The 16,781-nt window shown below is 37.1% G+C and overlaps 1 long non-coding RNA gene across 1 annotated transcript in view; it reads right to left on the minus strand.

The window, feature by feature from the left end:
• The window catches only part of LOC132375162 (uncharacterized), a 497,604-nt gene that overhangs the window by 84,633 nt on the left and 396,190 nt on the right, over positions 1-16,781 (minus strand). The window lies entirely within an intron of this gene.

Below are 16,781 nucleotides of genomic sequence, written 5' to 3' on the forward strand. Positions count from 1 at the left end.
TTTACAATTGCATCAGAAAGAATAAAATACCTAGGAATAAACTTAACCAAGGACGTAAAAGACCTGTACACTGAAAACTATAAGACATTGATGAAAGAAATTGAGGAATATACAAATAAATGGATTTGCTCATGGATTGAAAGAATTAATATTGTAAAAAGGTCCATATTACTCAAAGCAATATACAGACTCAACAAAATCCTTATCAAAATTCCAGTGACATTTTCACAGATAGAACAAACAATTCTAAAATTTGTATGGGACCACAAAAGATCCCAAATAGCCAAAGCAATCTTGAGAAAGAAGAACAAAGATGGAGGCATCATGCTCCCAGATTTAAAACTATAGTTGACCCTTCAACAACATGGGGTTAGGGGATCCAACCCTCTGTCCAGTCAAAAATCCATGTATAACTTTACTGTAGGCTCTTTGTTTCTGGATTTCTGCATCTAGGGATTCAACCAATCTTGGACTGTGTAGTACTGTAGTATGTATCTATTGTGAAAAATCCACACATAAGTGGATCCATGCAGTTCAAAGTGGCTTTGTTCAAGGGTCTACTGTATATTAAAAAGCTACAGTAATGAAAACAGTATGGTATTAGCATAAAAACAGACACATAGATCGATGGAACAGAAGAGGGAGTCCAGAAATAAACCCATACATATATGGCCAATTAACTTACGACAAGGGAGGCAAGAATATACAATGGGTAAAGGACAGTCTCTTCAATAAACGGTGTTGGGAAAACTGGACTGCTGTATGCAAAAGAATGAAACCGGGCCACTATATTACACCATACACAAAAATTAACTTAAAATGGATTAAAGACTGGAATGTAAGACCAGAAACCATAAAACTCATAGAAAAAATATAGGCAGTAAGCTCCATGACACTTGGTGTCAATGTCACTTGGTGACATTTATGCACCCAACACAGGAGCACCTAAATATATAAAGCAAATATTAAAACACCTAAAGGGATAAAATGGCAGCATGCAAGCAAATGTCACTTGGTGACATTTTTTTGGATCTGACTCCAAAAGTAATTGCTACAAAAAGCAAAAATTAAAAAATGGTATTACATCAAACTAAAAAATCTTCTGCATGGTGAAGGAAACTATCAACAAAATAAAAAGAGAACGTGTTAAATGGGAGAAGATATTTGCAAATCATATATCCAATAAACAGTTAATAACCAAAATACATAAAGAACTCATACAACTCAATAACAAAGAAACAAACAATCCAATTTTAAAAAATGGGCAGAGAACCTGAAAGACATTTTTCCAAATAAGACATAAAGATGGCCAACAGGCACATGAAAAGATGCTCAACATCACTAATCCTCGGGGAAATGAAAATCAAAACCAAAATGGCACATCACCTCACACCTGTTAGAGTGTTTATCAACAAAAAGACGAGAAATAATAAGTGTTGATGAGGTGGAGCAAAGGGAAAGCTTGTGCACTGTTGGTGGGAATGTAAATTGGTGCAGTCACTATGGAAAACAGTATGGAGCTTCCTCAAAACATTAAAAATAGAACGACATATGACCCAGCAATTCTACTCTGTGTATATTTCCAAAGAAAACAAAAACACTAATTTGAAATGATATACACACCCCTATGTTCACTGCAGCATTATTTACAATAGCCAAGATATGGAAACAATCTAAGTGTCCATCAATGGATGAATGGATAAAGATGTGGTATATATATACAACTGAATACTACCCATCCATAAAAAAGAATGAAATCTTGCCACATGCAACATCATGAATGGACCTTGAGGGTATTATGCTAAGTGAAATAAGTCAGACAGAAAAAGACAAATACCATATGTTTTCACTTATATGTGGAATCTAAAAAACAAAACAAATGAATAAACAAAACAAAACTCATAGATACAGAGAACAGACTGGTGGTTGCCAGAGGGGAGGAGGGTTGAGGGGTGGGTGAAATGGGCAAAGGGGATCGATAGGTACAAACTTCCAGTTGTAAAATAAATAAGTCATGGGGATGTAACGTACAGCATGGTGACTATAGTCAATAACATTGTATTGAAAATTTGAAAGTTGCTCTCACCACAAGAAAAAAAAGCAAATTCTGTCACCATATAAGTGACAGATGATAACTACATTTATTGTGGTTATCATTTCACAATGTATACAAATGTTAAATCATTATGTTGTACACCTGAAACTAATGGAATGTTTTATGTCAATTATGTTTCAATAAAAAAGAAAAAAGACAAGAAAAGACATACATAGTTGAAGAAATAGTTCCTAATTCTGCTACAGAATTAAGAATGTATAAAATGCTTTATAATCATTAGAGAGTTGATCCCCTGCAGTAGCACTGGCCCTACCCAGTGCCTCCAAATTTTTAATGTCTTTTGATGCCTTCTTCACTCCCACATGTAATGTCTCACCCACCCTGGTATATTCTCCAGCTGTTCATACACACAGCTGAGTTAACCCAAGAAAAAAAGAGTCACAGAAATTCTGCAAGAGGAGCATCTATTATATTCGTTTGACAGTTAGGAATTCTTTTTCTGCCAAAAATTCCTAAAGGACTGTATTTATCTTTTGTTATTCATTTTAGCAACCTTCCACAATTTAAAAAAAATATTTTACTACATAACTAAATTCTTTACACAGTTAATTATTAAAATGAATTCAGAGGTTAGGCAAAATAATGCTTATATCTTGATTTTGCTGCATTCTTGCCATGTTTAATTAATGACATTTCAATGATAATAAATAATCTTAAATGGTAAAATCACAGAATAGAGTCATATGACACAATGTCATCTAGGGTCCAAAGAGATCACTCAAAATTCTAAGATCTTATTCTTTAATTTTGCAACAACTTTGAATTCAAGCGTAAAGAGGCATGTTGGAAGTGACTGTCAGAGAAGCCATTTCTTAAGGAGAATTTATAGTAGCCAAGGTCTCAATTGTTATAATTTATGCCTTTAGAAAGACTCAATCTTTCGAATTTCTCCTTTCCATTTCATATGCTGTCTTTGTTCCATATTCCTTGTGATAATAAGTGTGTGTATTTATGGGAGAATACAAAAACACTTAGAATAATAAGAAGTGACAGTGGGCATTTCCTCCAATCTATTAACTACTAGTTTAAGATATTTATGTGATGATTTTTCACCCTAAAAAATCTCTATAAGTTTTATTATTATGCCCATTTTATGAATGAAGAAATTGAGGTTCAAAAGGTTAAGTAACTTCTCCAGCCTCATCCAACCACTAATGGTGGATCCAGAGCCTATATTCCTAACTACCACATTTCACTACGTCCCTCAAAAGAGCAAGCTAAATTGATGGCATCTATTATTCCCTTAATGTTTTTCTCATCCTTTACTCAACATTATGAAGCAACCACTTCGTAGCAACTATCTGAATTGTTTGCATTCAAATGCTGCTGAGGCCAGAAGACAATTCCAAAATTTCTCTCCCTATCTTCATGTTGTTGAATGTTACTTCCCTCCAAATAAGATGATATACCACCTCAAAATGGTGTGCTTGGGAATAAATGGCAATATCTTGTCCAGTTTTGAAAGTAGAAGTTAGGACTACTGATTAAGTTAGGACTACTGATTAAGGATCAAGGTAATATTCCAAAGAATGGCAGGGAAATAAATATCTTGCACTGACATTGACCTTGGAGAGGATTAAAACATCAGCAAAATAAAACAAAAATAAAAAGCATTTCTGACATCAACCGTTGACAATCTCTTTTCTCCCTTTTGTTTAGGCGCCATCCATGAAGTCTACCCCCAAAAGCCTTACACCCACCATTCCTTCCCTCCTCTGAATTTCTGCAGAATTTATGAGCTGCCTTTATTTTTGCTGTCATCTCATGAAACTTGTGTAGTTACTTAGTGATTCCATCATCTTCCCTCCCTGCAAACTCCTCTAGGGATTTCTTGTATATGCTTAACAGATTGCTTATGATCATGGTATTCTAGAACAAGAAGGAACTCATGGAAAGGATCTGATAGAAACCATTATTTACAGAGAATAATGCCAAGAGAGGTCCAACAGCACATCATAGGTCATACAGCTAGTTAAGGAACAGATTATGCACCAGTATCTGGATGTTTTTATCCCTGATCCTGAGCTCTTAACCCCAAATCAAGTTTCTCAGCTGAAGAGAAGCCTTGCAGAGGAAAGATGATACAGAAATACGTGCCTGCTTCCGTGTGTTCATATCCACGTGTTCAAGCAAATTATATACTAGGGTGTCTGAAAATGAAAAGACTATCAATAATATTTAAGAATTTAAATAAATAGGAGATTCGCCAAAGAATTGAAATCAGCTGTATAGGATGACAAATTTCAGCCAAGAGTAGACCGCAGAAACCCTAGAACAGTATACATAACATCACATCTATGCAAACTACAAGAATCAGTGATCAAAAAATGATACATGGACATTTAGAAACAAATTTCTTCTTCACTAGGTACTTTTGTGAATTTACTGAGAACAAGTTATCCTAAAATAATCTCATTCCTTTCTTGATAATCTTATTAGTGATAATAATTAAAGCTACCATTTAAGGGGAAGTTCCTACATGTAATGCTGTGTTCTAATTGTTTTAGTAGTTCACCCTTCAATTCTTGAATCCTTACCACCGCACTGAGGGTTAGAAAAGCATTTTCCTAGGTGAAGGGACAGACATAGTTTTTGAACTCAGGTTTCTCTGACTGCAAAAATTTCTCCTTTGACCCCGACATACTTATAGATAGCATGATGAGAAGCTCTAAGCTACTGGATCAGGGGAAGGGTTTAGATACAGTTCATATCCATTTTAGCAAAGTACTTCACAGAGTCTTCCATAATCACGGTTATAAGGGGGATTGGCAATTATTTGAACCAATGAGTGCTGCTTAAGAGATCAATATTGAAATGGAAAGAAGTTTCCAGGAGAGTGCCACAAAGTTCTGTTTGGGGTCCAATCCTCAAATATCTTACTCAATACATGTGATTAAAATGTAGAACATGCATCTCCAAAAAAAAACTTGAGAACAACACAAATCTGGGAAACACAGCAGTATAATGGCCAACAAAATGAAGTTTCAAAACCAGCTTCACAGGCAGCAATGCTGGGCTAAAACCAATCAGGAGAAATTTAACAAGTATGAAAGTAGATTCCTAATATTTAAGTTAAAAAAAAAAGAAAACTAAATAAATGCAAGAAGAGCGAGACCCAGCTTAAGAGTCTTTTAAAAAATTCATGACTTTTATCTTTCCTCTATCTGAGCTCCCCTTTCAGACAAAAGAGTACATGGGATTCTGTTATGGACTGAATAATTGTGTTTCCCCTAAATTTGCCTGTTGCAATCCTAAACCCTGTTATGATGGTATTAGGAGGTAGGGGCCTTTGGGAGTGATTAGATCATGAGGGTGGAGCCTTATGAATGGGATGAATACCTTTATAAAAGAAAGCCCAGAGAGCTCTCTCACCTCTTTCCACCAGGAACAGAGGGAGAAGGTGGTCATCTGTGAACCAGGAAGTGGGCTCTCAACTAACACTAAATTTGCTAGTACCTTGATGTTGAACTTCCCAGTCTCTAGAACTGTGAGAAATAAATATTTGTATTTAAGCCGCCCAGACTATGGTATTTTGTTATAGCAACCTGAGCTGACTTAGACAGATACCATACTGGCAGATGAACGGGAAGTAGGGGTGCGTGGGGCTAGGTTATGGTGCAGAGCTGTCTTAAAAGGAAGAAATTTGGGATCTGGCCATGCAGAGCCCTACTGGAGTGTCCCACAAAGGTGAGTAGGAAGAGCAGAGAAAAATACATGCAAGGCTGTGGGGCATGACAGGGACATGTGGTCTAAGGGCAGTGCTGGCAGATTTGGAACTGCGAGAAGGAAGCAAAACACTGAGGTACCAGAATGACCATGGGGCTTTTCTAAGCCATGACTCACCATAGATAATATGTAAACAAATGAGCAAGGCTGTGTCCCAATAAAAATTTATTTGGACACTGAAATTTGAATTGTGTGTAACTTTCCTGTGTCACAAAATATCATTCTTCTGCTGCTATTTTTTTTCAACAATTAAAAAAGGTAAAAAACACTCTTAGCTCTTGAGTAGCACAAACACAGGCAGCGAGCCTTAGTTTGTCAACTCCACTGGTGGGCTGTAGTTGAATGAAAAAGTGAATGAAAATGATTTATTAGGTGTTTTAGGCAACAGATATAGCTAAGAGCAGAAGCAATGGAAGATGGACTTCAAGAGGAGAAAATAATTCTATGAAAATCCAGATATTTTAGGAAAATTCTGGGGAAAAAATGCTAATCTGTAAAAAATACTAAAAAATCACAACTTTACAGTAGTAACCTGGGCCAAAAATTCACTCCAGGAAATGTGAAACTGCTTCCTTCAAAAGAGAGAAATGTCATCTTCCCATAGCTTATGACATTTGTTAAAGCTGAGGCCAGGACAGATACATGAGAGTTGAATATATACAAAGGACAGAGAAAAGCAGCTTCTCCAAGACAGGACTGGATTCCCAGTTACATTACTTCAGACTGGCAATGCAAAACTTTTCTCCCCAGAAGAAAAGCTTTTAGAAATAAGTACAAATTAAATTTTCTTCTAGAACACTTTGGGTTAACCATAACATTAGTATTTGGTTTTTTTACCCCAACTGATCTGAGTATTTTGATTTCATTTTCCTTGTACTTAGAAGTTGAATGAACTTAGCACCCGAAATGGCAGCTGCCCCCCTGTTGAAAGAGAACTATGAGAGCAAAGTGAAGGGATTTTCTTATTAGATGTGTACTTTACATGGAAAAAATGTGCTCCCAAGTTTTAGTACCATGGAACCGTTCAGAATTGAAGATTGTCCTATGAAGCATGTACTGCAATTAAACACTTAAATGCAATTTCCAACAAATATTGCTTTTATGTCAAATATGATGTTTATAAATATGGCATGTGGTTTACTAGTTTCTAAATGAACAATGTTAATACAAATTCTAGGGCAAGAGTGACAGCCTGGTTGTATATAACACTGTACAGTTTGCCATCATCCTCTTTACATTAAAAAATAATGAATCTGTTCTCATTTGCGGGTTCTTAAAAGCAAGCATCACCTGACCACATGACAATATGAAGCCACAGCTCATAAATAGAAAATGCAAAAAGGATTTTCTTACCTTTCTGAACAAGTACAACTGAAAGCTTTCTGGTCCTTTAGGGACCCAAACTTATTAACAAAAGTTTGGAAGTTCAAGGGGAAAAAATATTTTTTTAAACGCTTTAAGGAGAGTGGTAAATTAAGGATTTGTTTCTCCCTTATTTTCCAGAAGCCTATCATTCTATACGCATAATCATTTTTAGGTTGGAAAACCTCAATTTGCTCCTTTTTATGAGTAAGTATCACAACTGCTCCCTTTTTTCCAGAGTAGCTTTAGGAAGTCATGGTCGTTAAGTTTAGCATAGTACTTGTATCAGTTTCCTACAGCTGCTATAACAAAGTACCACAAACTGGGTGGCTTTAAAGAGCTTAAAAGTATTCTCTCACAGTTCTACGGGCTAGAAGTCCAAAGTCAAGGTGTCAGCAGGGCTGTGCTCTCTCTGAGACTCTGGGTAGAATCCTTTCTTACCTCCTCCTAGCTTGTGGTGGTGAGAGTCAATCCTTGGAATTCCTCGGTTTGCAGGTGCGTCACTCCCATCTCTGCCTCCATCATCACCTGGCATTCTTTTCCCTGGGTCTCTTTCTCCTCCTCTTATAAGGCGTCAATCATATTGGATTAAGGACTCATCATACTCTAGTTTGACCCCACCTCAACTAATTATATCTAAAATGACCCTATTTCCAAAAGGATTACATTCTGAGGTTCTGGGGGTCAGGATATCTTTTGGTGGGGACATAATTCAACCATCACAGTACTTAAAGAAATCTGACTCCAAAAGGTTTCAGGCTACATGAATGAAGAATACTGAACGTAGGCCAAGACTATATCAACAAGCATTCGTGTTGAACTTCTTCCATGCAACATTAAGCCTACCTACCTCTTCCTGAGCATCTTTTCCATCACAAGCACTATATAACATGTCCATCACACAACACTGTTAACCCTACAACTGCACTGCAGGGAAGATATTTCACCTCAGGTTTATAGATGAGAAAAATGAAGATCTAAGCAGTACAATGACTTGCCCAATGCCAAATCAAGAGAACAAGAGAAGCAAGCAAGGATATTCAAACCCAGGTTTGTCTGATAGGCAAAGCAGTGAGCAAACTTACAGGGCCATGTGGTTTAATAACAATAAAAAAATTATTATTAATTGGCAGTGGAGTGGTATGATTTAGAAGGGTTGTAAATGTTCAGAGAAATCAGTGTGTAGGCTGGAAGTCTTTATAATGTTTTATTCTGAACCTTCTTACAGATTAGAATTACACTTAAAATTACCAATTCTTGAACATTTATTATCTACTAGGCCTTGCAGTAGACACTTGAGATACAAGATTGAACAAGATATACTCTCTTCCTTCAAGATGCTTATTGCCTAGTAGGTGAGAAAGACAAGTAAATGGACAATTAAAATTTGGTATAATCAGATAAAAATGGGTAGTATTTATCGAGCATTTATTCCATTCCTGGGTCTATTATGAATGTTTAACATGCATTAATATACTAACCCTCACATGGGCTCTGTGAAGAGGTGTATTTTAAATCTCCATTTTACAGATGAAGAAAGCAAAGGAAGGTTAGCTTAACCCAGAACGACACTGTCAGAGCATGGTGGAGCTGGGTTTAAACCCACAGAGCCTGGCTCCAGAACCCATATCCTTAATTTGTTAAACTGTACTGTTTTCCCAATAAAATATAGAGGAATAGAAGAAAGTAAAGATGATAAAGAAGCTCAAAGGAGACAAGTATAATTAGGCAGGGAGTGCCTTGCAAGGGCAACAATACATGAGTAAAAACCTAGAAGAAAGTGAGATCATAGCCAATTCAAAGACGTGGGGTGAAACGTGTGTATAATAATCTTATCTAGCTCCTGAGATTGTTATAGGTAGTGTATGGGACAAATTAGATAAAGCCTTAGTTCAGTGCCTAACAGTTAGAAAGCACTTGGTACCTATGGGCTTCCTTCACCATCACCAACGTCATCCCCAGGCTGACTATCAAGAGGTAGGCTGTTAGAGGGAATCCAGGCATCAGGCGGGGTGGAAGGAGGTGAATTTGATCAGGATTTCCCAAACCAGAATGGTTAACAAAAACACTTCAGGAGACTTTTTTTTTAATACATATTTTAGAGCCCCACGGCAAACTAATAAATCAGTACCTCTGAGCGGTGGAATACAGAATGTGCAATTTGACAAAGGAGACAGGTATAAGATTTGGGAACCACCAAACTCCATAACTTTTATCTTTCCAAGCCTGACATTCTATGATTTCAACCTAACACTTGATCTGGTATCTAGAAATTTGGAAAAAGTGATACACGTGGAAAAGAGAGAGGCAAGAATATTCGTAATATTATATTACTCAAAGCCAGAGTAAACAACATTCTGCCGCAGTTATTCTGGCACAGGGTTATTCTGATGCTGTTCAAAACAGAAGTCATCAAATGTAATTTTAAGAAAATCACCCAAAAAACTGTCATATTTATTATGCTGAGTTTCAACCAAGGGCTAATGCTCAGTCCACCCATGAACCCGACCTCACCTCCCACCACATACTTGAATCTCTCACCATTCCTGATCCTCACGCTGTTCTTCAGTCTTGTCCACAGTGAGGGTGCAAAAGGGGGCTCTGGGATAATGTATGTCCAAGCATATCTGTTATGTATAATCCTTAGTAATTACATATAGTATTTTTTATATGTGACAGAGCAGAGCAAAAATTATTAATGGGTGAATATTCCCAGCCTTGCCTTCCTCAGTAGTCATCTAGTGAGAATTGTGTCTTTAATAGCTTGGTTCCTGGGATTTTGTGATGGAGACTCTGGGCAATGGCTAGACAGAGATGGTTAACGGCTAGATAAAAACAACAACAACAAAAAAACAACATGGCAAGTGGTAGAATGAAAAGGGATAAGATATTAAAAACAAGAACCCGCTTAAACTCAAAGAAAAAGGTTGGAGTGTTGACAGTGGGGAGAGAAAGAAAATTTCAAGTTTAGCTACTGCTCTGAGAGATATTTGAAAAAACTAGGAAAAGATAATTTTAACGAAAAAAAGATGAGAGTTTCAGACTGTATCTGCCTTGACATTATTCAAGAAATTTCAGAAAAGATTCAAAGTGTCTAAAGTACTTTTGATTTATGGACTGTATTTTTCTTCTAAGGCAACACTGACAAGGACTGGATTACATAGAGTACTAGCTTTTATCAGGGTCACACACATTTCAACATAGCCATTTTGATGAGATCAGATCTAAATAACTTCCTAAAAATTCCAGGAGCCCAGGAACCTGGATGGACTCTTTATTCAAGCCTCAATCTAGATCTTCATAAAGTAACAGCAGAGATCCAACTACCATATCTCCAGAAGAAAGAGGAGGATTTCTACTTAGTTATGTCAGTTAATCTGCCTAAACACACAGATGTCAACTGTACTCCTGTTCAATTTTAAAGTGAATAGAAAACTGGGTTTGTATTAACTCTTTGCTTCTCAAGTGTTAACTTCCCAGTTTAAATGTATTTGCTAAAAATATCCAAACTCAAATTAACTATGGGTAAAAGTAAATATAACAGTAATTTTTCTGAAACCGAAACAGGCCACGTGGATATTTCATAGCTCGCAATTGGAGTTGCTATGAGACTAAGACACAGCTGGGTTCAAATCCCGGCTCTATCTTTGGCATGATACAGGCAGCGGGAAAAGAGATGGAATTTGATTATAGTCCATGAGGAATAGAGGTTCCATCCGGGCAACTCCAGAAGTTACTCAAGAGCCAGTGACCCATTAATTGAGCACATGCATTTCTTTCACCAGGACACAGAGAAGGCAAGCTCCTTTGAAATGTATATGATGCTCTGGACAGAGGTTCAAAGCATCAACAGAGAATTTGGCCTGAGGTCATCATAAATCCACACTGAGAAACCTCATAGAAATAGCTTTCAACATCCTCAAATTAGCAAATGGAGTCCAGGAGTTTTTATTCCTCTCACCTGTCCCAGTGGAAATGTGAAATGCTTTCAGGTCACAGGCTGTTGAATATGCTAAAACTTTCCACTGTGAGTGAAGAACCGACTCCCCCACCAAAATTATATAAAACATGCATATGTCACTCATTTGTCTTCACCTACTGATTACATTAAGTAAACTGAGTCATTCTTACTGCGGTATCCAATTAGGTATTTACTTGAAGTCTCAAGTTAAAGAACTCCTCTAACTATTGGCAAATATACCTTGACTGGGGGGACTCTAATGGTGAGAGCAGAATGTACAAATCAGAAGCCCAAGAGTAGAATGTAGCCCAAGGGCATGTAAGAGTTCTGTGGAGCTTTTAATCACTTGAATCAGCTACCATCTTGACAATATTTTTAAATGAAATGTTTCACATAAAATTCTGGATCACCAGTTTCTCTTGGCAAAACCAGACCCATATTCTCACAAGATGACAATCTAACATTACTGAATGTCAGCCGCCCACTTTAAACAGGGCATGTGCTCGCCAGTTTGACACAGGCCCACCAAGTCATCTTACTCACTTAGCAGTCAGCCTCCTGGAGACACCTTTGATCTACAGGTTTGCTGTAGTAAAAGTTCTGATAGCCCCATGAGCCTAACCAGAAAAGCAGCAGCCCCCTCACAGAACTCTCATTTAATACCGTTTATATCTGTCTCAGTATGCTACTTGTTATATTTGTATCTTTCACAGCCCAATGTCTTCCACAGAATAGGTGTCATTCTTTTTAGCTGAATAAATGAATAATTTAAGCTGAAGACAGCTGCTAAAACTTCTCCTCTCTTGCTTTAACCACAATACTTCTTTTAATGCAGCCTGAGGTCACGTTAAGCAATTATAAACATCTTTTAGCAATTATAAACATTCTATTGAACTCTCCCCCCTTCTCAGATCTTACTATAAAAATAAAACACTGGGAATGACCTCTTATAATCTATGGGCACAAACTCAGGAACATCCTTCAAGCATCAGAAGAGGATGGTTCTAGTTATACAATTTTAGATCTCTCCAGCTTGCTTTAGGGAATAATCCCAAAAACCTGGTGATGAGCCATCTCTCAGAATCTATGGTGCCTTTAGTCATAAGTGCATCTGAAACATCTGATTAATCATCAGGAGAAGACACCTAATGTGAAGACCAACACAGCCGTTGCACAACACCATATGTCAATACGCCGAAATTCTGGCATAAAATCAGTGGCAGAAACTGCCTAATGTGAAAGAGATGGAGGGAGGCTGGATAAAGAGAAATGGGGAATTAATACAGGAAGAGTCAAGCTAGCTGCTAATGGGTGACATTTTCTCTCCTAGCTGGTACTTTAAGAGAAAGCTCTTCAGGGTTTCCTAAATGATAAGAATGACTATTAGTTTAACAGGGAATTAGAAATTACAAAGAAGTTTATCTCCATTTGTCTAATGTGGGGTTGTAATGTGCTGGCTTGTTGCTGCTTATGAACTCCAGAACCCACACTGTTAGCTTTGTCAAAAAAACAAAATTCAACTGAGTAAATTTGAAGATCTAATTTGCTTAATTTCACGATTCATGAATCAGGCAGCATCCCATCTTAACAGATAGAAAGGAACTCCAAGAAGCTGTACAAAGTGGAAAACTTTTATAGGCAGAAGGAAGCAGGGCAAGGAATCTATTCTAGCAAAAACCAGATTGTTTCAGGCAAGGTCACCTTCCTTTTGGGAAAGGCAGGCATCTATCAGGCAGATTATCTCACTAGTACTGACCAGGTAATTCCAAGTTGACTGGTTCAAGATCACATTCCTGGGAGAGGCCAAAACTGCAGTTAGGTTAGGTGTGAAGTCTTGGTTTGCTGACGTGGGTCTTGGCACAAGTGACTCCCTTTTGGGCCTGCTGTTTCTTTTTTTTTAACAGTTTCCCCCCTTTTGATCAGGCTCACAGCTTCACTGACAGATGTGATCCAAACTGAAGACACTAGCACCACTCTCAGCTACCACTCTGTGTTCTCCCAATTTTTGCTAATACACCATGTGGTACTCACAGGTCATGACATTTTTGGTAAACCTCTGAGGTATTCACAAGTCATAACTTTAGGTTCACTCTCTCTCTTTTTTTTTTTTTTAATTCGTCATTCTCTTTGTTCCTTTTTTGATGTTCCAGTCTTAAGATCATTTGCTTGGTGATTAATACCTGTAAACATTCATTTAAAGATTTTGAGAGAATACAGTGTACCAGGGGAACTACTATGATTATTATAAGCAGGATAATTTCCAATATCTGGGCTGTACTTCAGAGCCACAATCCCTAAGGCCCAAGCCAATCAAAATCAAATAAGTCAGAGAAAGACCCTGTTGAAGGAGTCACCTTTTTAAGGCAAGTGGCTTGCTCAGTGATCTAACATAAACTGAGTTTCAACTTCCCCAGAAGTGTTAATCCAGGTACAGCAGGTGGTGTTGGCCACAGCACAGACACCTCCTTATTCACCTAAAGGACAGTCAAGGGCTGTCCTATTACCAAGAACGACTTTAGCCAGAGATTCCTAGGATTTTTTGGGGTAGCTATTGTTTTAGCAGTGGATTCCGCAGTACTTTGAAGAGTTAAGGAGAGGTTCCTGATCATAGCCTCATTTACATTTACTCCTAACCAGGGAATTAGAGACCTGCCAAAGCAAATCCTGATTTATGAAAGCATCCTGGTAGGTTCTCCCTAACTCAACGATGTAAACTCAAGGGAGTGGACTAGTGAGATGCCTCGGTCTGTCTGTGAAGAGGTAGGGGCACAGTTACGTAACCTAAAAGGCACTGCTCTATTACACACCAGCCCTCTAGGCGTTCGCTTTTTAAAGAATGTAATTGGATGCTTTGCAATCTTAGCCCGCTTGTCCACACATTAAAGTTTCTTTCTAAAGACGCCTTTTCCACAAACCTTCTACAACTTTCCTTTTAACATTCAGATTCTGTTCTGTTTTTCCTCTTTCCTACTCTGAAATACCCTGTCTCACAATAGGACAAAATTACTTTCTTTTCCCTCAAAGAAATGCATCTCTGTTTCTCATTCCTTCCCTTACCAAAAACACAATCCTACTTTGCATGCATACTAGAGATGTTGCCCTTTTTCTTTCTAATAGCATTAAACAGTTGTGAATAGTCTGTTACTGACAAACTTATGAATACATTTCATAATTCTTAAAAGTATATTTTCCTCATAGTGCATTTCCAATGTGACACAAAACATGTTTACCATTAGACCCAAATATCTTTAGTTCCTCTGCTAAAGGAAGCCAAAAATGTATAAACCTGTTTTTAGTAATGTTTCAGTTTTTTATTTGGAGATAATCTAGATAGTCAGTAAATTTGACTTAACTCATCATTTAAATTAACTTGGCAAAACCTCAAGGTTACAAGTAACCAAAAGACTTTGGAACCTGGTGAAAAGTTCACCTAGAAACTCTTACTCCATTTACATCTATTACATCTTTAAACCACTTTTTCTTAACAATCATGTTTCGATTACCTGCAAAAACTTCATTAGACATTATACAAAGGTAATCATCCTAAGTTATTTTTCTGGCCAACAAATTTTGTAGGAGATAACATGAACTTAATCAGTAAACCCAGACAGAATGAAAGGATTATATTTAATGCTGATAACTCTAAAGATATGCCTGTTTTAATTAAACCAAAAACCTTAAACTAGCTTTTATTTACTAAAGGTTAATCCTGTATCATGAGAACTTGAATTTGAGTTATGTTTTTATATTTCCAAGAGCTTTAGGAATCTTTAATTTATATAAGCACTTAATTCTCTTCAAGCCAATCAAATAGAGTTCTTCTTCAAATCAATTATAGTAATATCATCCAGAGGTAGAAAACACCATATATCTACAACACATATACATAGATGCAGATAAACATATAGACAGACACAAACAGACACCTTATAACTTCTATTTAAAAATTTTAGCCATGAATCAGACACAATAATACAAAATTCACTAGTTATAAAAATGGTTGGATTCAAATTACGTTTCTAGCAGTTGGAAAAATTTAAAGTTACCTGCTCAGATAGTTAAAGCTTTTTTTTTTTTTTTAATATTTAAAAAGAGGGTCAAAGAGAGAACCTTAAGAACATCTGTATTTAACAGAGGACTGCAGAAAACTCAGCTAGGAAGAAAGACTGAGGAAGCATGATCTTTATTAATTTATTATTTTTTTGGCCGCACCACATGGCTTGTGGGATCTTAGTTCCCCAACCCAGGCCTTGGCAGTGAAAGTGCTGAGTCCTAACCACTGGACTGCCAGGGAATTCCCTAAAGCTTTTTATTAATAGTAGTGAAGAACACACTTAAGATTTTCCATTCGCCTAAGTTTCAAAATAACCTTTCCCCCTTTACTTTTTTCCTTCTGATAAGAATTACCTCCCTGAAGTTTTCATTTCAAGGAGATGGCCTAGATAAGAAGATAAGAGTTCTAGGCGAAGACCAGGTAGAACATTTACATCTCAAAGGCACAGAGAAAGAATGCAGGATCCTCCAATACAGACTTTTGTTCCCTAGGGCCAGAATTTTTACAACACCTACAAGTTGTTTGCCTTTGGAATGTTTTAGTAAATCCTTTCACAAAAGCTTCAGAAGGTTTTTCTTTCCCTCTGGGTACATAGTTTTCTTTTAGCTTAGGGGAGAAAGCTTTAAAAAAAAAAAATTTCTATCAGGCTCTGAATATCAGCTTCAGATTTGGCCAACTTCTGATGCCAGAGCTACTTAAAACAAAACAAAACATAACAAAAAAATCCTTTCAAATATCTTGTTACTTTTTAGCCAGGACAAACAGTAAATAATTAAATAATTTTGGCAATATTGAATAATTCCCCTTCAAGAGGTGGCCCCAGAAAGGATGCAAAAGATATTTTCTTTTCCTCTGTCTACCTGGTATTACAGACAGAGATTCAGAGATTTTGGAATCTTGAAGCCTTTTGGATGTTTCTGCACACCAACTAAAATAGGTATCCCATTCTGTTTGTCTAATTCAGGAACCCTTGCTTTCAACTGCACTTCTTAAATGAACAATCTTGTCTAATTGGAACATTCCCCGTAATGGCCATTGTAATACTAGATTGTCTTTAGTAAGATTTTGCCATTTCTATAGATATTTATAGCTTCTGGGACCATAGTTCTTAGACATAAAATAAGCACCTGTGCCAGAGATGGCATGCCCAACTCTTTGGAACTTAAGCATTCATTTTATTATCGTTAATTTATTTATTTATTTTAGCTAAAACTTTGGGTCTCTTGGAGCCAAACTAATACCTAAAAGGGATGTGCCTTTGCGTTGGGAAACTGTGTAATGTTTTGCAGTGTACCTCATTGCACAGAAATTTTCTCGAGATTGGCAGGTCAATGTCAATCTAACCCATTCCATGACCAACTTAACCTAACATGGGTGTGTTAGGGGTGAGCACTCTAACACCTTTTAAATGCTTGACTCGTGTACATTTCTGTGGCTTTCTGGCTTCTGAGATGCCCATTAGCAATAGCCTCTACTTCAGGTGCACATTAACATACCAGCATTATCACTGAGATGTTACTGTGGAATGGCCAATAGAAGGCCCTGTGTACACCAACAGCAGT

Source organism: Balaenoptera ricei, chromosome 11 (assembly GCF_028023285.1).
Source record: "Balaenoptera ricei isolate mBalRic1 chromosome 11, mBalRic1.hap2, whole genome shotgun sequence".
NCBI classification, from domain to species: Eukaryota; Metazoa; Chordata; class Mammalia; order Artiodactyla; family Balaenopteridae; genus Balaenoptera; species Balaenoptera ricei.